Raw genomic sequence first — 25,762 nt, 5'->3', positions numbered from 1 at the left:
TCGATACCAGCACCTGCAACATCACCAGCCCCGTTTCCCACGTAGCTCTCGTGCTGGATCTTACTTCAGCCCCCCCCCCCCCACCCCCCCCACCCCTTCACACCCATAAAGTTCCACCCATACTAATACATACTAATATATACACCCATACTAATATATACAAAAGGGAAATCTGGCGCCACTACCTAAACGAGCCGCGCTTCAGCGAGCGTTTGGTCATGTATACCGGGCAGGCACGTTCAACTTGTCCTTGGCATGGCTCATGAACATGCTGAAAAGTTGGCTCTGGCTGCAGAAAAGGTACAATATTACTGTAGACGATTATTTACATTTGTTTTATTATTATAAAGTTGAAGTTCCGAAAAGATTTACTCGTCAAAGATTATTTAGAAGCTTAAAAAGAAAAAAAATGTTACCTTTATTTGGTTAATTTTGGCTTCGAGACAAAAAAGAAGCCATGTGGCTATCCAATCCAAGCTAGCGAGGTACGTCGCTAGCTGCAATGGCGGCGCCCACGACGGCCCGAGTTTGCAGCGCCAGATTTCCCTCCAGTATATATTAGTATGAAACTATGTTCGCACCAACCAGACATGTACACATTACCCCGAAAAAGTAAGTAAATACCGTTACTCGCTCAAAAAGTAACTTAATACGTTACTCGTTACCGATTCTCAAAAGAAACGCGTAAGTTACTCGAAAGTAACCAGTTTCTTTTCACGTTCCTTTGAAGACCAACCGCAGAACTGTTTTGTTTCATGGTTCATTGTTTTATTTTTAGTAGCCGTTGCACTTAAGCAGTGGCTGCCTCTCGGAGTTTTCATCGGTTATGTTTTCCCGTTTTATCGGCCGTTACCCACGGCCCATGATGAATGTATCGGTTCCTTCCTGCCTTTTGTATTATCAGTAATTTGACTGGTCGGCTTCAATATCAACGACTAACGTCTTCTCAACTGCGCAACCTAAACTATTCGTCTGTCTCTGCCTTTGTTATCATGACGTTACCCACATGCCTTCTTTGGGTTGGTGCCCGTGCTCGACTCGTGATAGCCCCGGCTGTTGTATCTCGGGAAGTGCGCCGACACTTGCGTAAAGTGAATGCTACAAGAGGCCCTGATGAGCGAGCGAGAGAGAGAGAAATAAACGTTTAATGAAAACGAGCAAGTTTGGAGCTAGGTGGCAGGGGCACCAGCCCTGTGGGGGGCGACCTTAGTCCGGGATTCCCTGGTCCTGACTGGCTGCCCGGGCTCTAGCGACGACTTCTTGTTGCGCCGCAAGGTCCGAGCTGGTCAGCCGGTCCACCCACTGCTGATGAGCGAGGCATCCTTCACTATAGAAATGACGCCCCGAACCACCAGAATGTAGACAACGGCACTGCTGCGTTCAAGGCAAACATCAGCGCAATGTGCCTATAGAAGAATGCACAAGTTAGAATAAAAACAAGGTCGTTTAAGCGGTGGTGTACACGCTACTCCTCAGAAGTAACAAGATATCTTTACTCTTTACTTGGCCTTAAAAGGAACTAAATATTTTACCCGTTCCTTCTTAAAATAACTAACTAAATAAGTTACTAGTTACTGAAAATAGTAACTAGGTAGAAGTAACTCGTTCCATGTAACGCATTACGTACATGTCCGACACCAACAGGCCTATGCCAAAACGTCACGTTAGGACCGGGCCGCCTCCCGGCTAGGGCGGCTTGCAAGAAATAATAATAATAATAATAAAAATAATAACAAAGGATAAATAGAAGGGAACATGCCTATGTGGGCGAACTCATTAACCGCGATAATTTGCCCCAAAATGCCTTGCACGCTTCAAGCTGCCTTGGGGCCATTTTGTCGCGGTTTCCACTTGGGACCATATTGTCTTAGAGGATATTGTCCGGATCCCATTTTCCACCGAAGAAAAGCTTTTTTAGCACTCAGTAAACACCCGGTGCATGAACGTGGCTCTCACTTGTGCCGTCAGCTGACGAGCACGCTCTGGACGGGGTCAGCTGCTACTCCTCATGGACGCTTTAAAAGCAAAACAACCATGGAAAGGGGCGTGAACCAAGAAGACAGGGGCTGTCCGGAGATGCCAGTCGTGATCTTGCTCTCGCGTCTGCTTCCCACCGCGGAGAGTCTTGGCGTGCAATGTTGGCCGGCCCTGTGTACTCGGCAGTTCCCGCGTGGTCCTTGCATCGACATTCAGGTCAAGGTGAAGGAGTCGTCAAGGTCAACGGGGGAGTGATACAGCGCGGACAGGGCGAGAGTACCGTTGCAGACGTGCTTCTTCAAACGTACTTGATTGGGGTAGTGCAGGGTTGCTTCGAAGGTTCAGAGGCGTAGTGCCTATGGTCGGGTGCAACATAGAGTTTCATAGCACCATATACTAGAGGAAAATCTGGCGCCACTGTCTAGGGGAGCCGCGCTTTAGCGAGCGTTCCGTCATGTACCGGCCAGGCAAGTTCCACTTGTCCTTGGCATGACTAATAGAAATGACGTCCCGAACCACCAGAATGTAGACAACGGCACTGCTGCTTTCAAGGCAAATATCAGCGCAATGTGCCTATAGAAGAATAGGTTGTTAATGTAAACGTGCAGAGTACCAAATGTCAGCCGAAGGCCAGAAACGCTCTTCTCTTCCTTTGTCTTTTCCCCAAAGGCGAAGCAATTAACGGCACCTACAGGGCGCTGCACTGTAGTAATGTCCCTACAATTGTTCAGTTGCAGTAAAGTCGCCCTGGTTGGGGATTCGAACCCGCGAACACCACCTGTCAAGAGACTTGCGTACCAACTGAGCTAACTAGGTGGCTAACGCTCTCTGGCGAATCAGTCCTGAACTGGAAACGAGTGACAAGTGTTAGGCAACTAGCTTCAGGGGAAGCCTCGCAGGCGGAGTAGATTTTTGAAAATTGAAAGTTTGGCATCTTACCCGGAGAGAGAGAGAGAGAGAGAGAGAGAGAGAGAGAGAGAGAGAGAGAGAGAGAGAGAGAGAGAGAGAGAGAGAGAGAGAGAGAGAGAGAGAGAGAGAGAGAACAATCTTTAATGAAGTCTGGCGATGTTAGCAGGGCTAAAATGCCTAACTTGCTACGCCAGTTGATTGCGTGATGAAGATGATGGCGATGATGTTGAAGAACTTGAGAACTTGAAGCGCACAGAAACGTTGAGTTATTTAAAGAGACTGATCTGGACCTGTGTGTGGCAGGTACTCTATCAGAGCTTTCGTAGCCCGTAAAGCACGTTTGGGACATGCCCACGGTTCTAAAACGCCCTTTACGATATATGCAGCCACCTGGCTGCATAGGAAAGTAACGCAGGCTTTTCAGAAAGCTCTTAACCTTTCCTGTGTAGCCGCATGGCTGCGTTTCAAGAGGACGTCAAATTTTCCCTTCGAAACATTCCGTTAGATAGTTCGTGTAAACGTGCAGAGTACCAAATGTCAGCCGTAGGCGAGAAACTCTCTTCTCTTCCTCTGTCTTTTCCCCAAAGGCGACGCAATTAACGGCACCTACTGAACCCAATCGAGCGCGCTTTTTTTATTCCCCCGAAAAGCTTTGTCCGGCCTTTTTCCTTCAGCCCGCGGCCGCTATCGCCCGCCGGTGCAGGGGTGTCAAGCGTCTACTATATACGTCTCCATTCCACGGGCGGGTACGAAACACTCACTCTCCCGGCGTCTCCTGTTCAACTCCGCCCAGCACTCGATCGAAGACAGATTGTCGCAGGCTGTGTGCTAGTTTCACTTATAAAGACCCGCGGAACGCGGAGGACACGGCGACGTCCACGCCTTTATTTTTCCCTGCCGTAATCATTTTCCCCTTCTGCTTTCGATTCAATCACTCGCTGCGCGCCGGCTGCCGATCCGGCAATCTCAACGTCTAAACTCGGTGACACTTCCATCATGCGCACAATTAACGCTTCGGACTAGCGATAAGGCGAGAGAGCTAGAGTCTCTTTTCCTGCTTATAAAGGGACAAAAATTGCCGCTAGGGTGGGGCTGGAAAATGCTATACTTTAGCATGTATTGTACATACGCATGAGATACGAGCAAGTCGAATTCAGTTATGACCCTTAAAATACATGTCTTGACAATACAACTCGATCCGACGAAAGCCCTTAGTATCTCCACCTCCACCACATCTTACTGGAACGAGATTCGAGCTGGTACAGATAGCGCGTCCTCACGAACAGGCCCTCGTCAGAGGAAGAACACAGACAGAGCGGTTTGCACGAAGGCCAACGGTCCTAGTTATTTGAGGAACTGGACCCGGTATAATGGCTCTCTGCTCCTTTGATTTGATCTCTTCCTTCTCTAAAGTTCGCAATGTCGTGGACGCGACGTCTACAGAGCTCTCAGAGAACCAATCAGCCGTTATACTTGTTAATTTTAACTGCTCTCTAACCTCAGTGTCTAGACTAGACCCTCTGGCGCTTCCTTGATGCCGATAGCTTCTGGGCGCCACATGTGCGACGGATCCACCGCGTCTTCGAGACCATGTGGCGAGGGTTCTGGGAGAGTGAGGAACGTTCAGCAGGTGTGGCTACCATGATCAATATCGGTACCCTGGACGATCCAGCCGAAGATTGTTTCGGCTGCAGTTAAGCGCGATACTCCTCCGACTACACCTTCCAGTAAAAGGTAAAGCCAATAAGGAAGCCGACTCGTTTCTTCACATGCCGGTCGGCAACCCGAACGTCAGCACCAACCGATCACGTCCTGTCATATCACTCAGAACGTTGGCGTTACAAGAGGACGTGTCACTACGCAATTTTCAGGGGGACCTCCAAAGCCTTGGTAGCAATGCGCCTCTCCCCACATTGACTGCTTAAGGTGATTGAGACGCGATGGCATCGCACCGACGATTTGGGAAAGGTCACCCCGAAAGTGATGAGGGACAAGCCCGCGACACCTCGAACTGGACAACGCAGACTCAGAGACAAGACCCGCTGAATAAACATGCGCTGACGGGCAGAATCCATGATTGGGTAGACTTCCAGATTGTGGCTGGCTCCAATCGTCCACGCTCGACCTGTCCGCAAGGAGATACGCGCGGACCCACTGTCCCCTTCAGTTGATCGGACCTGACAACACGCGTTGCCTCGACGTAATTCGACGTGGTTCGTCGGGTTGACACGACACCTTCTGGCAGTTAAAAACCACTTCCTCTGCTCGAACGTGCCTCCAGCAGATGTACTACGTCGGGAAGAACTGTGAGGTGTCCCCAGGAGCAAACACATATGAGAGCGTATGTTCTTAGTTGAGTGTTTGTCGTACTTTATTTTTCCTCGAACATGCGCGTATTTTTGCTCTCAAGTTACGTCTGTCGGACACGACGCTATTTAGAATAGCCGACTTCGAGTAGTGCGTAGAAGGAACCAGCGTGTATCGAGAATTCACGCTCGTACTTTTATTTATGCCTGCACGACCGTTCGCCGTACACACACACCAAGAAGGAGAGACAGGACCCCCAGCGGCGCACGTGTGAGGAACTAGAAAGCGGTTGCGTGTATCCCTGGCGAAGAAGGGACGGACAACAGCGGCCACGCAACGCGAAGAAGAAGAAAACGGCGACATCCATAATAAGACAAAGGAGGTCGCTGTTGCACGAGACGCCGTTATACGCGGCGCGGGTCGCGCTGTCCCCGATAGAGTCCGTGTGGACGTAATTACCTCGCCGGCCGCTCTCCGGAATGAGGGTAACGAAGTCTCCCAGTGAGGGGCTTGGCTTGGCTCGTCTCGGCTTGGCTGCTGGACACGGCCCCGCCACGCGGCTACTCTCTTTTCGCAACCCCTCGCTCGGCCGCCCGGGATTTCGGCCGTTCCTCCGCTTACTCTTTCCCCATTATTTATGACGGCCCCCCTCGCACCCCTTTCCTCGCTTTCTAGCTTTCCAGGAAAAGAACGGCCGCCCAGAAAATAGCCCTCCCCGTCCGCGAGATCGCGGCATCAGGCGGCGGCGATAACATCGCGCGAGGACACATGATTGCGACGCCCGAGTAATGAGCCCGGCTACAGCGCCGAAGAATGCGTAACGTAAGCGACTCTAATAACACGAGCGGAGGGGTGTTACGGTTTAGCGCAACAGCTGGGCATTATACGGCGCTGGCCTAATTTACACCCTTCAGCGCACACGGATGTTTGGTTTCGGCGTCCTTGCGTGAATCTCGCGAGGTCTTTGCGATTTCTCCTTCGAGTTGAATTAAATTCCAGGTGAGCTGCATCCCTGAGGTGTTCGAACTCGCATGCGTACGCTTTATGTACAGGCATGAGCAAAAGTTTACGGACCAGGAAAGTGACAATTTTAGGTTATTTCTCTTCCAGTAGCAGCCCGACAAACTGCCGTGTTCATCTGAGATGTCGTATAGTTACTGAAGTAATGAAAAAATACAGCCCACAGTATCCCAGGCGTCCAGGCGGCAGAGAAATAACCCAAAATTGCTGCTTTCGTGGTCCGTAAACTTTTATTCTAGGGTGTACTTTCGATATCGCAACAACTACAAGGCTGTACACACGGCCTTTCTTACCGCATATATCAGACACCCACCGCGGTGGCTCAGTGGCTAAGGCGTTGTGCTGCTGCGCCCAAGGACCAAAAGGCAGGTTAGACCCGGCCGCGATGGCTTCTTTTCAAACGGAGGAGAAAAGCGCAAACGCCCGTGTGCGAGATTCTGGACCATAGTAAGATTCCAAGCTTAGGCACGTTCTCACATCCTCATCTAAACAGGGCATGAATTGAAGAAAGTATTTTTTGAATTCATCAACTTTCGGTACAGCGTACTTAAACAGCTGCTGGTAATGTTCCACAAATGCTTTTTCGATTCGCTCTTTATCCCGAGTAAGCTCCCCCCGCCACAGTATTTTCTCGGGTGCGTTTTCGATTCGCTCTTTATCCCGAGTAAGCTCCCCCCGCCACAGTATTTTCTCGGTTGCGTTGCTTTTTGCATAGCTTGCCTCGTCACTTAGCGACCTTTTCGTGGGGGCTTCCCCGGCCGAAAACTTCTCAGCCCTTGCCCGAATGGTTGCCCCCCGATATCTCTGTTTTTTTATCGCCTCTAACTTATTTTTTATTGCTCTTATACCATCGCGGAACAGGCCTGGGCTTTCGCACTCAAGCTTCAGTAACTGCCGTAAATTGCCTTTTAGCTTGTTTTCCCTTTCCCTCTCTAGCCGCTTGATTGCAGTTTCTCTTTCTATTGCGCACAGTTTCCATTCTTGTTTACATAGTTCCCATTTGGCTCCCCAGTTCATGTGTTCTGCGTTTTGGTATTTGCGGAATACATCTTCCACTGTTTTAATGAAGGCGTTGTCGGCCAATAAATTGTGAGTTCAGTTTCCATAATTCCCAACTGAACTTTTTGGAATTTTCCGTTTTCTTTCTCAACAAAAACAAAACCAAACAGCGATCGCTAAATGAGACATTATCAACGCAGTAGCTTCCGCACAGTGACGCTATTTCAAAAGAAACATAAACCCTATCAAGCCGCGCATAACTCGCGCCTTGAAAGTTCGTGAACCTTAGTGCGCTACTGTTTGCCGCGCAATATGCGCTACATCTGCAAGATCGTTATCTTCAAGCAAGGCGCTAAGAACCTGTGCACTCTGATCGCTTGCTCGATGTGGCCCATTTCTATCGCTTGACTCCAAACACAGTTAAAACCCCCGAGTAAAAAAAAATGCTTCCTTCGTATTTTAACCATGTAGAAATGCTTTCGAAGAATAACACTCTTTCCCTAACCACATTTGGGGCGTATATACAAAGCACACGAAATTCAAAACCGCAGTAGCTATAATCACAAAGCACCAACCTGCCCATTTCACACGAAACAATGTTTTTTACATCAATCCCAATACCATTCCTAACAAAAAGGCAGCACCCCCCCCCCCCCCCCCAACGTTCCCACGGCTTGACTACACATACGCTAAAGCCGCTATTGAAGGTTCGTACCATGGTCTCGGTGCAGTCATTTTCAATTCGTTTCTTGGATGCCCAAGTTATATATTTCTTTTTCATCAACCAATCTTTTAAGCTGACACTGCTTTCTCCGAGCCCCCAGACCCCGTACGTTTAAGGTGGCAAAGTGTAGCGGTCTTTCAAGTACTGCCATTATTTAGAAGACTGCGCCGCGAGCAATGTAACAAAAAGGGTGAACGAACCGATGGTTGCAGATGCAGAAACGATGAACCAGGAAGGTCTGCTGGGCATAGCTTGCTGAGGTAGGTTGCAGCTCGCACTTTAAAGCTTCTTTGCAGTGCACTGCAACGCCGTTCCCGTCCCATCATCACTCTGTAGTCGCACTAAGACACTGGGGGTTGAACCTTGCCTCTGTCAGGAGGGATGCTGGACTTTGGTATTTGCGTTGACCGTCGACCTTGGGGAGCGGCTTTCGCGGCGCCTCCCTTGCACGCTTCGCGCTGACGTTGAAGGAACCCGCTTCCACGGTTTCCATCTCGTCCGCCTCAGCGTGGCTAGGTGAGACGTCCACCTCACTGCCGCGTTGGGCCGCGGAAGCGTTGTCGGTAGACTCCGGGTCTCCCTGGGTCACTAATTTCCTTGGGTGTAGTGTCTACCGGAACTACGGCGGGAGCCGGCACGGGGGGCGTGTCTTTCAACACCTCTTCGTCCTCCCCCTTTGCCGCGTCCTCAGCCTCTTCAGCGTCCATGATGCATTCGGCTGTCCTATCTTCTGTTTGCCGTTCGGCGACGTTTGCATAGGTGCACACACACTGGCTCTCGTCGTGGCTGAAGCGACGACAGAGAGCACACCGCGGCACCCGGCACTCACGTCGAATGTGGCCGCTCCGGTGACAACACAGGCAAAGCGGCTCGCGTCCTGGCACCACGATAAGCGCGTTCTCGCCAGCTTCTCGTACTTGGTGCGGGATGTCGTCTACGCTTAAGCCTGCCTTGAGCAGAAGGGTGACCAGACGCGTTGTCGAGGCTTGCACGGTGCAGCCCGGCACGCGCCAGCAGTCTCTGGCTACTTCTGTGACTTTTCCGTAGGGCCCCAGGGCGCGTCGCCCTTCGTCATCGGGGACGTGGTGGAGAACCCAGTGGAGCTTAATGCGGACGTGCTGGTTGCCCGGGTCGATGATGAAGCACCGCCTACCTTTGACCTGAAGTTTGGAGGCAGCAACCAATTTCTTAGCTCCACTGGGGTCCTTGAAGGTCACCGCCCATATATGGTTCATCTGGTATGCCCCCAAAGCGCAAAGCGATAACTTCGGGGAGCAGGTCCAGTCGAACCAACGTGTCGCGAAGGTCCTCGACTTTGTACGACCTGCCTTTCACGTCGGCGTGCAGAAATATAGTGTTCAAGGCAGATGGTCCAGACGGCAGATGGGGCAAAATAACTTGATATTCTTGGCTTGTACTGTTATCAAACGTTGATCTGTTACCGCGGGCCGAGGGGCCCGCCAAAGCCGCTCCTTGGACGGAGCTCGCCGTCCTGCGTCCGCACTGCGCAGAATCCGAAAGCAGAATCGCTACATTTCGACATGGCCGAAGCGGTTTGAAAACTCTGACTACAACCAAAGAGTCCGTCACGAGAGAACTTCGCGTTCAACCATCGTCATCTTTAGACGGAGGGGTGCATGATTTTTGGCGGCGAAGCGCCTTATGGGCTGAGGCTGTTGGCGTCTCCTGTCGCCGTCGTCGTAATCGTCGTCTCATGTAGTCACAGTACTAAAACACCGGGAAACTCGTTTACGCCTCGCGCTGGAGCGCTTCGTAACGCGTACTAAAAAAAAAAACCGGGACACTCGTTTACGCCTCGTGCAAGAGACCTCGTGCACATCAAAGACAAGAGACCTTTACAGCAAAGCTGTATACCTCTGCCCCCAAACGGTTTCATCTCCGTTGGCAAAAAGGTGAAGGCGCCAAGAATACACTTGTACACCACATGCTTCGCCCCTTCCCAGGTTTCACGTGAGTGAAGGTGGCCCGGGATTTTAGATGCGACTGCATCTTATTCACTCGCCTTGTCCCTCCATACGGCGTTGTTGTCCGTCCACACCCCTCCCTCATTCTCCTCGCCGCGCGAGCTGCGCTCTCCGCCGCTCACCCCCTCTCCTCTCCGATAGCGGACACTCTCTCGCGAGGGGCATTGGAATGGATTCGATTGGGTGTGCTTAGCTTGGATTGGATTTGGATTGGATTTGATTAGAGTGTATTGTGTTGGATTGTGTTGCGTCATAGCCGCGGTCGTTCCAGCACCGGCGTTCCGATTTCGGGCACGTGCAGAGACTTGATCTTCGCTGCAAACTGCACGGTGGTCCCGTTACTTCACCATCCACTATCCGAACACTTCAGCGACCACAAGGCCGTCATCGTTAACGTTACGCCGCGTGTTAAATAAAGAATACATCATACGTGTTCCTCACACATTTCATGCAATTAGAGAATCAACCCAACGGAAACACCAAGTGAACCCCCAAGATGAGTCGCATCTCCACAGGGTTCCCCTCGCGGGAAGGTGTGGTAATTTGTTTTTCTTCTTTCTATGCGAAGCAACTTCACGAAACAAGCCCCCTTCTTTTTTTCTCTACGCCACGCTGAAAGTGCTTTCTTTTTGTCAAGCTTTATCGGTGCTCATAGGGGTTTACCATGCGAAACATGTCAACCAAATGATAAGATGTTTACTTGGATTCATTACACTGTAAAACAGCCCCGGTTCATGGCATTCATTGTGATCGGTAATTACAGTCATACTTTTGATCACGCCTGGCGTGACACCGCCGCTTAAAGCAGTTAAGGCACCTTTGTGTTGTTGCTTAACCACGGCGGCGGGAAGGTGATGTCGCTGCTCTGAATCGTCGACAGCCCCGCGGATGTCGGTTGCTCAGCTCAGGCACGAAACGGCTCAAGGTCACGGCGGACGCTGCACCCGTGTTCTGAATGCTCTCCTGCACGCAAAGTACAGCTCGTGTCTATTAGCAGAATAGACGGCAGGACATTTTAGCCCCTGTTCATCTTAGTGTTCCGACAGCGAATGGCGCGGAAATGGGAGAATATTGATTTTAACCCACGGGTAAAAATCGAACCCCTGACATTGACAATTAGATATCAAAGTGTAATAAAACATATTGAAAGAAAAAAAAACACTAAACAAAATGGGGTCACGAAAGCTATATTAGAGGGCAGTAATCCGACACGTATTTTTTAAAACTCGTTAACGTTTATAACAAGCATTAGAACTCGTGGTAGGCGATTCCCCTCCGATGAATTCTTAGTGCAAAGGAAAGTTTGACATCCACCTGAATGCAGCCCTACGGCTATAAAGGAAAGCTATAGTAGTAGTAGTATGAAACTTTAATGAGCCTTATAAAGTAGGAGTGGTTCCCTAGTCCGGGAATCCAAGTGACGACCGGGCGACCGACGCCCTAGATGGCAGTAGTTGCTGGACGTCCAGGTGGTCGCTGCGGTGATCAGGTTCTCCCACAGCTCATGGAGGGGGAGGGGGGAAGGAAAGGGCGGGAGGTCAGGGTTATGCGTGCACTCTAATAAAATGTGGACGAGTGTGCCAGGCTTAGAGCAAAAAGTGCATTGGGCGGGAAATTGAGTGGGAAGCATGTGGTGTAAGCGAATTGGATGGATGAATACAGGTTCCTCAGAAACTTCGCAGTTGAAGAAAAATTCGTCCTGGTCCAGGATTCGAACCCGGGACCGCGGCTTAACCGGAGCAGTCGCTCTTCCAACTGAGCTAACCAGGAGGGTAGCCGTTTGTAGCACGAGAGCGAATTGATCAACAACTCGAAGTGAAAGACTAGCGCGAGATCGAATTGATCAACAACTCGAAGTAAAGGACTGTCCTTCACTCGAGTTATTGATCAATTCGCTCTCGCGCTACAAACGCCTAGCCTCCTGGTTAGCTCAGTTGGTAGAGCGACTGCTCCGGTTAAGCGGTTGTCCCGGGTCCGAATCCTGGACCAGGAAGAATTTTCCTTCAACTGCGAAGTTTCTCCTTCACTTCGAGTTGTTGATCAATTCACTCTCGCGCTACAAACGGCTAGCCTCCTGGTTAGCTCAGTTGGTAGAGCAACTGCTCCGATTAAGCGGTGGTCCCGGGTTCGAATCCTGTACCAGGACGAATTTTTCTTCAACTTCGAAGTTCCTGAGGAAGCTGTATAGCTTTCCTTTGTAGCCTTACGGCTTCATTCAGGTGGATGTCAAACTTTCCTTTGCAGTAACTTACTCCACCTTGGGGATTTCCTCTAAATCACGTCGATGAATTCTCAGTAAAAAGCGAATTTAAATACGTTACAGTCCGGCATTTAGGGATACCAACTCGGCAGGAATGATCTAAAAAACTATCGGGTTTAACGCGCCGACGTCACACGGGCGATGAGGCGCGCCATAGTGGAGGGCTCCGGATTAAATTTGACCACCTAGGGATCTTTACGTACTCCGAAATCTCGACACAATCAATCAATCAATCAATCAGGAAACGTACACACCTCTTCCGCACTCAAAGCCACATTGGGGTGTGTTAGGACACAGACCTAGCTTTAGAGTTACCATTACATATCCAAAACACGGGCCGTTAGTAGCTGCCGTACGAGAATTCAACATCGCCCCTCGCTTCGCCAAGAAGTCCCATCTGTCCGGCGGGTCCCGACGAAACCGTTGGCACAGTTTCGAAGATTGGAACTCGCTTCGGGGCGAGAACGATCATTTGCCGAGAACACGCGCACTCCACATTGCCGCCTCGCTCCGTCGTGCGTGGAAGTGAATTTCGATCGGATCAACACGGTAGCGATGGTCCGGCGTTGGGCGACCGGCTAAGGTAAAAATAATGTCGTCGCATTATGGCTGCGCGCACAGCGATGATAGCCTCCCCCTTGCAGTCAGGGGCGCCTCAGCTGCGCTTCATCTATTTATTTTTGGGGGTGGTTTTTGCTTGCACGACGTACCGAACAATGGACTTCTTCGTTTTTGCCGCCTCTGGGTTAATCCAGAATTCGTGCGTGTCTGAGTGAAGTACGATGAGCCGTATCGGGGTCGACATCCGTGCCGCCGGCCGCACAGCTACCGAGCAAAAACTGACCGGCATCGCGCCGCCGCCGTCGGAAGGCTCTCCTCCGTATTGTTTCTCAGCGCCACGCGCACCCCAGCGTTCCTTTCTTGGCTGCAGCCACCGGAGGGGGCCACACAAAATGGCTGCTCATCGTCAAGGCGTATATACCGTATTCGAGAACAGCTTAGTCGCTCAGTGCGTGTCGTGCCACCTGACTTTGTCGCCGCGTTATTCTTTGTGGCTCACCCACATTACAATAGCACGCACGCATCCGAAAGGGGTGTCCGAGCGAGCGTGCATGCATCGTGCCCTGAATGACAACGGAACGTCCCTCTCTGCCACATCCGAGCAAACGACGCCACCGCGAGCCGCGGTGATCATCACTCGCGTGTAACCCGTATACAAGTCCCGAATCGATCGCCTTCGAGCGACGCCGAAGTGACAACTGTATGCGCGTTTCGGCGTCTCCGGGTCGCACGCGCATTCCGTACAGCGTATACGATCGCCTGAGAGGGCGGCAAGGAAGGTTGCGACGCTGAATCGGTGCGCACAAACCTATACAGCAGCAGGAAATAGTCGGCGGTGTTCATTTTCCTCCTCCGTTGTTGGAACTGCACACGTCTGAATCGGATAGCGGGTGCCAGACGCCATTCCGCTGCATACCCTGCCATTTTAACTCGGCGAGCGGAGGATGTGGACGTGTATATAGGACGTGCTGAAGTTCGTTCCATTGGCGATGTGGAAGCCCTGGTCGCCTCCTGCCACCCGGCGCTTTGCTTATGGACCAGGGAACCTCAAGGAAGAAAAGAAAACATACATTCAGCCAGCAGGCGTAATATTAGCAGTTCCGCGTGTCGACCACCGGAGCGTGACAGACGAGCCGAGCGCACACAGAATGCATTCCCCGTGCACCCGCGCAAGAAAGTGGGGAGGATGTTGTATACCTCGCCCGCCCGATTTGAATCTTCGAGAGAGCGAAGTGTGGGCGTGATTAACTCGCACGTGTACGCACGCGAAGTGTTCGTGTGCCGCCTACCACAGGTGACCGCGGGTCGCTCTTAATGCGGTTTCGCTGGACGCGCCCCGGCCTGGTTCTCACGAGGCGCGCACACAAACAACAGCGACTCTGAAAAGTCAATGAGCGAGGCACCTGAACGAAAATAACCCGCAATCAAATGTGCGCGGCGCATTTTGCTGCCTGTTCGAATGCTCACATTCCTTTCTACCACAAACGTGCCGTGATCGGGTCCACCGGCCTGCCTGTCTCATTTGTCGTTACTGCTCAACCTGGACGCTCTTGGGAGGCACTTGAAAATTTCATGTTTATTTTTTTCTTTTTTCTTTGGTGTGTGTTCGTATTGGTGTTAATTCACTTCTGCGAAGGAAAGTTTGACATACACCTGAATGCAGCCATACCGCTACAAAGCAAAGCTATACAGCGTCCTCAGGAACTTCGCAGTTGAAAAAAAATTCTTCCTGGTTTAGGACGAACTTACTCCACATGGGGATTTCCGCTAAATCTGGTCGATTTGCACCTGTTAATTCACTTGTATTACTGTAGTTTTATGCCGATTTTTCATGTAACACAGCGTTTTGAGTGTGCTGCTTAGGTTGTTTGTCATTATAGTATTGTTGCTCGGTACCTCTTGGTTTCTTTTCTTGTTTTCTTTGATGATTTTGTAAGCAATGTGGTTTGTATGTAATTCTTTGCGTTTAGTATGTATGCACTAAATTTGGCTGAGTTGTCGTGTGCATGATCGATCGTATTCGTTACTTTTCGTCTAAAACCTACGCCCCTCTACCATGCTGCGTGCCCTGAGGGTAAAATAAATAAATAAATAAATAAATAAATAAATAAATAAATAAATAAATAAATAAATAAATAAATAAATAAATAAATAAATAAATAAATAAATAAATAAATAAATAAATAAATAAATAAATAAATAAATAAATAAATAAATAAATAAATAAATAAATAAATAAATAAATAAATAAATAAATAAATAAATAAATAAATAAATAAATAAATAAATAAATAAATAAATAAATAAATAAATAAATAAATAAATAAATAAATAAATCTCCGTCGTATTCGCTTTTACCTTTCCGTATTTGCGAACTTGTCGAAAGGAGTGCGGCGCTCATGCGAACCACGCAACATGAATGAGGAGTTCCAGGTTCTTTCTTCTCCCAGCGCAAATGCGCAAACGTAATCTAAAGGTTCAAATCAGTGGTTTTCAATCATGAGTTTGCCGGGTATACCCTTTAGAATTTGCAGAAAGTGATCGGGGACCCCACGATTGATCCTGGGAAAAGTGGAGGGTGTCCTTTCTTACAATGCCCTGTAACGGTACTTTTTGGTACGATAAACTATGTTGATCCGCGTCATACGCTGTCGTATGTGTGCTCGGCTTTTCCGCATAGCTGGTGTGTTGTGCAAAAAGCGAACGTTAAATTTTGTACTACGTCGAGAAATTAAACGTAGAAGTCATGCAGCGAAGCCACCCTTTTGCATTGCCAGCAGGTAGAACAGATGAAGTTAATTTCAAGGCTGTCGAGGGGACTAAAAGATTAGAATGCTGGTGGACGAAAAGCAGAGAGGGAAATATTGCCTAGGACAATTACCACCTGTAACAGGAAAAAAAAAAGTATTTTGTGCCCAAAAAAGTTTTTTGTACCTGCCCTAAGCAGTTCTAGTATTAAACCAAGAGTATAAAACACAGGTATATTAGTCCATTTTAGTAAGATGACACGTCATCACCTTGCTACAAAGGGGAAACCAATAGCAATCATCAATCATAATCAGCAGCAACGTTTGGCTTGGAGCGGAGGATGGGAGTTTTTAGGAGGTTTTTGCCGAGCCCTTGTGGTCCGCAGACCCTCACTAGAGAACCACTGGTCTAAATCCTTCCGATACGAAGACGCTCCTCATGCATCTGTGCTGTTCCGACTTGTTCAGCGCAACTTTTTTGTCACAAGAAATTTTCTTTTCTTCGCTGAGACGAATTCCCGAACGTCTTCTTGGCCACTGCATCTATGACAGTGGCAGTGCCCGCAAGTAATTTCGTCCTTTGAAGCGGGCATTTCAGCGCGGGCCCGGGCGGCAGCAGGAGAACCGGTGGGTCGACCTACACCGCTGTCAAGGCGTATTTCTGGCGCGCGATTTTTTTCTTTCTGTACGACCTAAAACACCGCAAGACTTCCATTCTTTCAAAACTGGGCTGTCAGCTGAAATGCCACCGTTGTGGTCGCGTTTCTGCGTGAACGACAGCCCACCCAAGCGAGCAAACAAGCGAAATACTGACGTGGCGTGACAAGTGTTCGGAATACAAGTTGCACACCACGAAATATGCACTTTGGCTTTAATTTTTAACAGCGGAGCTGCTTTACAAGCCGCAAGTTTGCCGTTGCAGGAAAAAATACCGAGAAATGCCGAGCTCTCGTGAGCGCGTGCCCCGCGGCGACCGCCGGGCGTTACCGGCACGCGCAGTGGCTTTAGAACAATCGTGATTGATTCCCCTGTCATAAGAATCGGTAAAACACGAAAGTGAAAAAATGTACGGTGAAATCTGCAGCTAAGCATGATTTGCGGGTCGGCGGCTGTCTTGTGGGTGTGCTAGGCGAAAGACGTCCTGCTGGCGGGTCGCTTCGAAAAAGGTGTACTGCCGTCATTTCCGTGACGGATGTGACGTCAGTGAAATCTTGGTGTATCCCGGCGTAAATCACTTTCGTGTTAAAATATAAAACCCGAATATAACAACCCTGAGAATAACGTACTCTTTGGTTATAAAGGTTGCTTCCCCGCAAGAAGAACACATGTGCAGGGGTGCACCCTTTACAGGCCGCTTGCTTCGTTGTACTGGCGTCACTTCCGTGACGGATATGACGTCCCTCGAATGTTTGTGTATACAAGAATAAAACACTTTTGTGTTAAAAAAACCAGCAAAAACGCCAGTGTTCGCCGTAATCAAGGCAACACTTGCTCGGAAGGAGAAAGACACGTTATAGCTTACGGCCGCCATTCGTTCGTCTTCGTGTCGCCATGCGCATGCGCTCACACCCTGCTTGGGAAAGGTCAGCGCGCCCACCTCATTCTCTAGAAGCCATTAAGTATTAAGAAGCGTGGCTAAGGCGTTGTGCTGCTGAGCACTAGGACGCGGGTTCGTTTCGCAGCCACGGCGGCCGCTTTTCTGATGGAGGCGAAAAGCGAAAATGCCCGTGTGTACGAGATTTCGGCGCACGTTGAAGATCCCCAGGGGGTCAAAATTAATCCGGAGTCCTCCACTACGGCGCGCCTCATCGCCTGCGTTGCGTCTGCGCGTTAAACCCTACAATCAATCAAGGATTAAAAAGCCATCAGATCGAAGACGTCGTCGTCTTCTTCGTGTATGACAACGAGTACAAGCACGACATTGTGTCGATAGCATCATATTTAAACTAACTATGTGTCCGTGAATGCACACCTGCAACAGCTTCGCCATTCAAGCCTTGCGCGTGAGTGCGAGCTTCCTCGGATTTTTTAAAGCCTGGCTTAGTGTTGTCTGCAGTGCCGGGGTTAGCCCTAAGCCAACGGGGAACGCCGGAGCGCTGTGGTTTGTCTACTTCCTTTCTGTGTCAGTGTCGTTACTTAACTGTATCGTTACTGTGTCGGAGCTTACCCAGTCAATTTTCTCCCTCGATGCACCCTGGAGCTAGCTGTTCAAAGTTAGCCCGCTATAGAACCTTCACCATTCTCTCAATGCCCTCTCATCATACAGCAGCCGACATACTCAGCCTTCCTCCCCCCCCCCCCTTCCCTTGACGCCCCCCCTCCCTTCGATTACCAGTTTGAAACAAATACCCATTCTAACGCGTTAGAGTTAAGGAGCTCGTGATACCTTCTGAAATAAACTGAGTATATTACTAGACATGGTTCATTAAAGGTTCTCTCTCTCTCTCTCTCTCTCTCTCTCTCTCTCTCTCTCTCTCTCTCTCTCTCTCTCTCTCTCTCTCTCTCTCTCTCTCTCACACACACACGCACACACACACACACTTACTGCATCTGTAAGTTCAACCCGAAAAAACCCGAATTTGGAAATGGTTTTACAAAAAAAAACCCGTTTTCTCCCCGCTTAATAATTTGAAAAATAGCACCCGATTTTTACCCCCCCCCCTATCTTAAAAATATGTAAAACCCGAAAACGGACAACCCTACCCATTGTCCGTGATAACATGCGGACCCCGCGTAAAGCGAGGCAGCTCTGACCACTGACCCTAAGCACTCCTGGAAGCTGCTGACTTTGACCGCTATGTATGAATGCACAGCGTCATCGTTCTATCGTTCTATCATCCTGGCTCAACATCATCATCAGAGACGGATTTTGCCCCTCGCCCATGTCAAGTTATAGAAAAGAATCAGAGAAGAGTGCTTCGAAAAATTAGGACAATACGTTTCTTAAAGAGCAAACCAGTGAAAAAACGTTACACGACGAGGAGAAACAACCGTCTTTGAATGTCCTTCTGCCCATGTTTCTCCACGTCGTGTAGCGCCTTTTCATCGGTTTGTTCTTTAATCTGACATGAGCCGACAAGCCCCGACTTCCACAATATCTTTCCCACGGATGAACAGGACTCCGAGCGACGTATCTCTTTCTACTCTCCGCACCATGCAAATTCTGCCCACCTCCTGCACCCTATACCATGTGGTATAAGAGTGCTCTCACACTTCCAATTTTCCACCCCTTCCGACCCCTGTACAAGAGCAGCGGAAGGGACACCCGGAGTATCAACGTCAGCCGACCTCTCGGGCGCGGCCGGCTGCATGCACGTGCCGAGGACATCCCGCACTGAAGACGCTTTTTAAAAGCATAGCATTTTAGAGGCTCCTCTTGTCGTCGTAGCTCGCTCGCTGGACCCAAGTAGAGCCACATGGCGTTCCGTCGTCGCGGCGTAACCCAGAGGCTTCGAAAGCCAAGCGGTTTACATAGTCATAAGCGTTCGAAACTCGTGAACCGCGGGCACTTGTCATACATCTCTCTGTTGTTTAGCGCGAGGAAAACTGCAGGTACATTTGAGGCAAAGTATACGTAATTAACCGGCAGCGCCCGCTTTCATTTAGTTAGGAACGCTCGGTGGGTTGGTTTTTACGATAGTGAGCGAAAAAAAAAAAAAAGCGGCAGTGCAACACCGGCACGTGCGAAAGGAAAAGCAAGCACATAAAGAACAGAACTCCCGCTGGCGCTGTTTCAGGCAGGGAGCGCGCGAGCACTGCGGAGGCGGGAAATTCGAATTACATTGGGTGGCAGCAGTGAGCGGATAACGGCGCTACAGGCCATTATGGCAAACCACTGCTCTGCACTTCCGAGTAAAACAGCTCTACCTTTAAAAAAAAAAATAAACTTTGTCAACCATATGCTACCGAACACGGTAGCTGTGCGCGACATGCTATAGTCGTGTGGTTGCACATGGTCACGTGTGCCCAGAACCTTCGTGCACTTTTTCTCACGTTCGTCTGCCACCCCGGCGGGCAAGGAAGGTCGACGCACCGAGTGGTATCAATAAGCAGCGATTCGATACACGCTTTTGCCCGGCGTCGTGCGCGCATCCGTTTTCCTTTTACGCCGTAGTTGCTGCAGGAGAAGGGCGCATCATCGGCGCGCGAGCACAGCGAATCTCATTGACCCCCCCGCCAGCACGTTTTGGGCCCAGTGTGGCAACGTGTGTCCGATGTTGCGCCTAAAACAGACCCCCGCCTACATGTGCTGGAAAGCCTCCCATAGGAACCTTCCGCGCTCCCACCTCCTCTTCCTTTCTCGATATATCCGCATACCTGCACTCATTCAAACATTACCGGCCACGAATTGCTCTGTTCGGTCGCCCATTACGGCACCGCGACGTAGTTCCGAGGCTTTGTCATCTTGGATGCGTCGACATAACTCTCCGCTGCGCTGCCACTTCTGCAGTTTCTTGACGCTCCGTCCAACGAGCGTTTTCGCGCGGCCTGTCCCATTTATTTTCCTCCCCGTCAGAGCACCTGCGCCCCCCAAGAGGAAATAAATGAAATACGGAAGGGGCTTAGGGCCGCGAGAGAGGAGGATGGAGTCAACACCAATCCGCGGTGATCTGGCTGTAAATTCCGCGAAATGTAACAAGGTATACAGACTCGCGCTAGTTGATACCTAACCAATGCTGAAGGATACGCGCTAAGTCTTATCGCCAGTTTCCCATTGGTTTTTAATTGTAAGGCTAAAACAATCGCGCAGCGATCGCTGGCCTATTGAAACCTAGTGCATATCAAAGACGTTGAATCCTCTTGCTCCGTGCTCTTGCTTTGCCGTCAAATCCACTGAGAGAAAGAAGCTGTCGTCAGCGCTGAGGAATCTGGGCTCCCGGCGGCCATTTTCGGAAAAGACGATACTGTGTCACTAGCCTTCTCTGTCAACCGCTCAGAAGGAGACTATTAAACACCTGACTATAGCCTGAAAGCCTCCAGTGAAAATTACTGAACTTTAGCGTCCAGTGCTTTAGCGCTGGGCATACCTATCTACTCCAGCTTTGCTTCATTCTTTCCTTTCTCTTTTTTGCCTATTTTCCATTTCTCACATGCAGGATAGCAAACTAGGCTCTAACCAGGCTAACTTTCCTTCCTTCCTGTCTTTCTTCTTTACTTCCTTTCTTTCTTCGACGAACTGCGTTCGCACTGGCTCTCGACTTCGTGGCAGGTAGCCACTGCATTCTGCTCCCACGCGAGGCGCTTAACGGCTCCCGAGCAGGCCTTCTGGCCTCAGGGTGACGCCCCGCGCCCCTTGCCTTACCTTGGCCTTACCGCTGGTCATGAAGCCTACTTGCAGTCTCAAAAGGTGTGACGCTGGCGATTCTTCTCCGTGCAATGGGGGTAAGGTCAGACAAAGGTGCAACTGTTTAGCTACCGTGCTGCAACCGGAACTCCGGGGGCCTTCTGAAAGGGCTACTAAGGGCTAAATGGCTTTAGGGGCGAAACCCCTAGGGGCTGGGGCTGTTGGCGTCTCCTGCTGTCGTCGTAATCGTCGTCTCATGTAGTAACGGTACTAAAACACCGGAAAACTCACTCACGCCTCGCGGTAGAGTGTAACGCGTACTAAAAGAACACCGGGACACTCGTTTAGGCCTCGCGCTGGAGAGCTTCGTGCTTCAAAGACGAGAGACTTTTACAGCAAAGCTGTCTACCTCTACCCCCCAACGGTTTCATCTCCGTTGGCCAAAACGCCAAGAATACACTTATACAGTGCATGCTTCGCCCCTCCCCAGGTTTTACGTTAGTGGAGATGGCTTGGGATTTATTATGTTAGTTGTAAGATCACACTTATCTAATGTCTGTGGTGTTTGATCGAAGCCAAATTATGCCATGTTTAAATTAAAGCTTCCATCCCTTTTTCTGTAATGCACAGGAGCCTTTCGCACAGCATAGCCTAAGTCAGTCAAGCAAGAACAGTGCTGTTACAGTAGAACAAAGTGCTGAAAACACCCGCACGATTCTTGAGTATGGTGGTCTGAAGTAACGCTGACAGCCAAAGTGGCGGTCTCGCCAGAGATAAAAATGGACAGTATCTCTTTCCCTACCTCGCGCAAACCTTTTGAATAACGTGTGCGGCAACGAATAACATTTGAACGAAAGTGAAGCTGAAACACATCTTGCCACTAGCTCTGGTGATTGAACATTTGCTTAAAAACGTAGGTTTAAGCCATCAAACAATTTTCACAGCAGAAGTTTGCTTGTGATCGGCGCCAGTCGTTGCCGCGGGTGGCCAAAAAACCCTCAAGCCGTCGGAGAACGGCTTTTACACTGGTCACCTCCCACTTTTGTGAAGACCAATGAATAAATAAATAAAGAAAGAAAATAAAATAAAAGAAAGTGAATACATACATTTATCTTATACATGTGTCTGTCTGTTTCACAAAAAAGGAATGGCTATGCTTCGCCAATCCCGTTTTACCATCCGCGATTCGTGACGTCACAAGTCTTGCGAAAAAATGTATAAGGAAGCAGTACCACTTTCCACACTTTTAGTATTTTCTCCATTATTAAGCAACAACTACAGCCTAATTTATATTCACGGCATTGTGATTTACCGATACAAGGTATGCGTAACTGTTTGCTTGCTTAATTGTTTCTTGAAAGGCTGGCCATGCAGGGAAGGATATATGCGCTTCAGACGCCTCAGCAAGCCGAAAACCCCATTCAGTTGACTCTACAACCCATTTTTTTTGTGATTTCGCCCACGAATCAATACTACACAGTTTTCTCAGACAAAAAAAAAAGCGTTATTTATCCAGTGTGTCGCGCCTCTAACAAAACAGGCTCGGCCTATTGGCGTGTGCAGCTTGTTTTACGCTTGACGAGTAGCCGCCCGGCCGGAGAAGTTTCTGCAGCCTTTCGTTGCTCTTAACAGCCCGGCACAGTTCTTTGACGACACCGCCGTTCACTCACGATTCCTGCAGGCTGAGCGACTCGACAGCGCAGTTCTGGGAGAGGACGCCATCTAGTTGTCCCGCACCTGCGCCATCAATGCTGCTGTCCTTCAGTTCCAGTGTTTCCAGGGAATAGTGCTTGGACAGGAATTGCGCCAGGGCTTCCCCAAGTGCGCGCCTAAAGGTTGCCGACTCCTGCGTCAAGTGGCGGAGGGACCAGTTGCCTTGCAGAGCCCCAAACAACTGCGTCAGGTACTGAAGGCAAATGAAGCGTGGAGCCGCGTGCCCCTCAGACCACCAGTGCCTGCACGCGGTTACAGCCCTCCAAAGGCCCACCATGGTGACCTTCCGGATCACCCGGGTGCTCTGGAAGACCTCCGCCAGGGCGTCGCAAGCCGAAGACCACTCTCCATCCTCCAGGATCAGTTCCGTAAGCCCACCACAAGCAACACCGAGAAGCAGCGTGTTGGCTGATTCCAACACCAGGTAGTTTCCCGCGAGCTTCACCGTGGCCAAAGTGACCATGGCCAGACCGTCAACCATGGCCAAAGTGACCGTGGCGAGACTGTTTACCGTGGCCAGACCGTTTACCATGACCAAAATTACTGTGGCCAGACCGTAGACCGTGGCCAAAGTGACCGTGCCCAGAGCATCGGCCCTCAGCACAGCTGCCAACTTGGCGGCGAGGGAGTCGCCGATCTCCATGTTGGACACCACGTCCCGCAGGCATCCAAAGGTCGGTACTGGGACTGGAGGCTGTACTGGTGCCGAACCATGATGCTCCGCCGGTTGGGTGCGGCCCCACCGATGAAGGACGCCGCATGGCAAAGTCCCTTGACGTGGACATCGGCGATCCCTTCCACCTCGATGATACATTTGTGCTGCCGCGGCAGCCGTGCCATCAGGAATGAGCCGTCATTTTCATTTCCTCCATTGGGGAAGTCTGGGCCCAAGTTGTAGGAAGTGACGCAAATCTTCCCGGGTTCCACCTCTTTCAGCACCAGAGCCAGCATTCCGTAGAAGCTCCAGCTAGGAACTGGCGCTTCGCGTCTAGACCACGCAGAAGTCGAGAGAGAGAGAGAGAGAGAGAGAGAGAGAGAGAGAGAGAGAGAGAGAGAGAGAGAGAGAGAGAGAGAGAGAGAGAGAGAGAGAGAGAGAGAGAGAGAGAGAGAGAGAGAGAGAGAGAGAGAGAGAGAACTTTTATTGCCGCAAGGGCTAATTCTGGGGAGGGGTGGTGACCGAGGGAGGAAGGTCCCCGGTGACTTTGGCAGCCCGGGCGACAATGGCATCTTGCACCGCCGAATCCGAGCTGCCCAACGCCCTCGCCCAGTGCTCACCATCTCGATATGGGGGGAATGGGTTGTGGGGGCATTGCCAGAGGAGGTGATCCATGGTTTGGACCACCCCACAAGCGGGGCAGTGGGGGTGAGGAGTACAGAGTGGGGTACATGCGGTGCAGGCGGGAGAGGCAAGGAAGAGGGTACGTTTGCACGGCGTTCTTCGGTGTGAGAGAGTGCCGGGTGTGCAGGGGGCAGTAGACGGCGGGAGAGGCGGTAATGAGACGTGATCTCATGAAAGGAAAGGAGCCGATCTCGTTCAAGGCTAGGACCCGCTCGGAAGGTGAGCTCTCGAGCGGCTCTGTGTGCTGCCTCGTTCCCTCCCACGCCCGTGTGGGCTGGGGTCCATACCAGCTCGGTGGGGGAGTCAGGGGGATTTCGAAGAAGGATTTTGAGTGCCAGGACAGAAATGCGGCCCCGGGCGAAATTTCGAATGGCCGTCTTAGAATCGGAGATTATGATCGCAGGGGATGGCCGCAGTGTTAATGCAAGAGCAATAGCCGCCTCTTCAGCAGTCGCGGGGAAGAAGTGCGAAGGGTGAGGGTGGTAAGAGGGGGACTGTTGGGAGCGTTGATGATTGCGACCGCGTAGGCGTCATGGTGCCTGTAGCTAGCCGCGTCAACATAAACAGTTGCCGGATGCACTAGGTATCGCTTCGTAAGGGCCCGTGCACGCTGCTCCCTGCGGGCTCGATTGTGCGTCGGGTGCATGTTACGGGGAATGGGCCGAATGATGAATAGGTCATGGATAGTGCTAGGAATGGCAAGAGAGGATTCTGTAGCGAAAGGCAAGTTGATTGGAAGTCGCCGGAGGAGAGATTGACCTGTTGAGGTTGTTGCAAGGCGGGCGTACTGGCTCACAAGGTAAGCTTCGAGGAGCTCAGATGCGGTGTTGTAGACACCAAGCGATTCTACACGAGCGGTGGCAGCGCTCTGCGGAATCCTGAGCGCCATCTTGTACACTTTTCGAATTAGGCAATCCACCTTTTTGAGTTCCTTAGAGGACGGTGCTTAGATTCCTTATCTATAAATTAAGAAGAAATGAGTGTGGGCAGGGTATGTAATGCGAAGGCAAGATAACCGTTGGTCATTGAGGGTAACAGAGTGGATCCCTAGACAACGCAAGCGTGGCAGGGGGCAGAAGAAAGTTAGGTGGGCAAATGAGACCAAGACGTTTGCGGCCACAAATTGGTCGCAGTTAGCCCAGGACTGGGATAATTGGAGAAATATGGGAGAAGCCTTTTCCCTGCAGTATGCAGAGAAATGATGATGATGATGATATCCGTGGTGTGCTTGGCTCATAACTACAAAAGGGATTGGCCTGTTCAAAATGCTGACTGCGCTCAAGCTGGAGTTCATAGGATATTTTATTTGAAGAAAAGAAAAAAAAAACAGGCGGGGAAGTGAAAGCCCGCTGTGATAAAAACCAGGGTTAACCAACAATAGTCGCTTCCCCAGCAATTCAAGCGACCTGTAGCAGAAAGAGAACCTCCAATACAATTTCAAATCTCCCTTTTCCAGAACTCAAATTTGTTCCCACAAAGGATAAAATAGTCGGAATGGAAGGCGCAAGCCTCATACGGTGAATGGACCGCGGTACACAACTTTTCTCATTTTTGGGGTAATGGCGCATCGCCATGGAAGTGCATTTCCAGGGCTCTAGAATGGGCCATTTAGTACTCGTGTAGTAGGGGTGCGCAGAAAAAAAAAACGGCGAAGACGACGAATGGCGTTTTATTACCTCGTCGTCGTTGCTCATGTTGCGCTTGCTGAATTGTCGCATACCCGCGAGGACGATTAATAAAATGAAGGCCGTGTCTAGAGTGCCGTCCGACGGTATTATAATCACTCCACTATATCGACGTCCACCGGCGTTTTGTGACAAAATTGGCGCGTCTGGCACTACATCGCTCTAGATAACGTAAAGCCAGGATGCCTAACCTAAACATAACATAAGATAACCTAACGCACACAAAGAAATAATTTAAAACACCAAAAGTAA

Source organism: Haemaphysalis longicornis, unplaced genomic scaffold, assembly GCF_048455015.1.
Source record: "Haemaphysalis longicornis isolate Haplotype H1 unplaced genomic scaffold, Haemaphysalis longicornis Haplotype H1 scaffold_12, whole genome shotgun sequence".
Taxonomy (NCBI): domain Eukaryota; kingdom Metazoa; phylum Arthropoda; class Arachnida; order Ixodida; family Ixodidae; genus Haemaphysalis; species Haemaphysalis longicornis.
Note: the sequence above shows the minus strand (reverse complement) of the source record.